The sequence below is a fragment of the Alligator sinensis genome, unplaced genomic scaffold, assembly GCF_000455745.1.
Source record: "Alligator sinensis unplaced genomic scaffold, ASM45574v1 scaffold463_1, whole genome shotgun sequence".
Classification (NCBI taxonomy): Eukaryota; Metazoa; Chordata; order Crocodylia; family Alligatoridae; genus Alligator; species Alligator sinensis.
The window spans coordinates 522,247-524,018 of record NW_005842584.1 but is presented as its reverse complement, the minus strand read 5'-3'; positions in this window follow the sequence as shown (position 1 = coordinate 524,018).

The following is a 1,772-nucleotide window of genomic DNA, read 5'->3' as shown; positions in this document are numbered from 1 at the left end:
CAGGAATGACTTGGGGGTTCATAGTATATCATGCAGAGGGATTCACCTTCTTCATCCGCTCCCCTGCTCTGGATCTGCTACCATCTGTATGTATGTAGGTTTGCAATTTTACGACATAGCTTATTCAAAACGATGTATCTAGACCGAATGATAAGGGGTGATCCTCTCAAGTCAGTACCTCTTTGCTTGTCTGAATATCTATACTTCTTATTTTATGATGCCATTAATTGTTTTGAAGTGTGGCCAAGTTACAATTTAAGACATAGTTTCATAGTTTCATAGACATTAGGGCTGGAAGGGACCTCGGAAGATCATCAAATCCAGCCCCCTGCCCCATGGGCAGGAAGTCAGCTGGGGTCATAGGATCCCAGCAAGATAAACACCCAAGTGTCTCTTGAAGGCCTTTAACGTAGGTGCTTGAACCACCTCCGGCGGCAGGCTATTCCAAACCTTGGGGGCTTGGACAGTAAAGAAATTCTTCCTTATGTCCAGCCTGAAACGGTCTTGGAGGAGTTTGTGACTGTTTGACCTTGTCATCCCTTGGGGTGCTCTGGTGACCAGGCGTTCCCCCAGATCCTGGTCAGCACCCCTGATAAACTTATAGGTGGCCACCAGATCACCCCTGAGCCTACGCTTTTCCAGGCTGAAGAGTCCCATAACTCTCAGCCTCTCTTCATAAGTCTGTTCTCCTGAACTACCTCTGATCATCCACGTGGCTCTTCTCTGGACATGAATGATTAACCAGTTAATCACACCCTTTATCTTGCTGGGATCCTATAATCCCTGCTGACTTCCTGCCCCTGGGGCAGGGGGCTGGACTTGATGATCTTCTGAGGTCCCTTCCAGCCCTAATGTCTATGAGATCTACAAAATCTATGAAATAAATGTAACTTGGGCCATGGAGTCAGCAGGAGTTTCTAAAAGCATTGAGAGATCTCCTGGAAGGACTGTGTTGTAGTCAGACAAGAGAATAAGAATCTTTATCAGTTTTATGTCTGGGCTCTGTCTCCAAACCCGGTGGTCACTTTTCCTCATCCAGCCCTTTTCTCCTGATTAAGGAATCCTTCTGCTGCTTTGTTGCCTAGCTGATTGCTGTGGTACAGCACGATCTCAGGGCAGCTGCTGTTCCAGATGTGCCGACCTGTGGAGAAAGGGGCCTATCATTCTGAAGCCCCCGGAGCTGGCAAAGATTCCCACGTGGCAGCTGTGGTGGCTGGTGTGAGGGCAGGGGGAGCTGAGGCTAGCAGGGACGAGGACTCATCCCAGAAATGAACTGTAGCCTGTTCCTCCAGACAAGCAGTGGGAGAAACTTAGGGTTGTGGAAGCCCCCAGACAGCCAAATTGGTGATGTGCAGCCAGGGGCAGGTCCAGGATCTCCCCGAAGGCTGTAGGGTCACCGATCCACATGGCAGTGGTGGCTGCACCCCCTGCGTTCAGTGTCCTCTGCCCCCACCATGCCAGCAAGTGAAAATCCCCCACTCTTCCCCTTCCTGCACAGAGGCCCCTTCCCCTCCTCTTCCACCTTCCCCACAACTCCCCTCCCTGCTGCTGCTTTCTCCACCGCTCAGGGCTGGGGAAGCTCCAGAGGCAGCAGGGCTGAGCAGGGGCTGGGCTCAGCTGGGGAGGGGACAGTGTTGTCCCCAAAGGACAGTGAGTTCGTGCCCGGTGCGCTTGTGCCAATAAACACACAGGGGTGAAGGATCCAACTTAAACTTTATTTCTGCGCAGAAAGTGGTGCTTGGCAATCGTTCGCAAAGCAAGCACCCCCACCC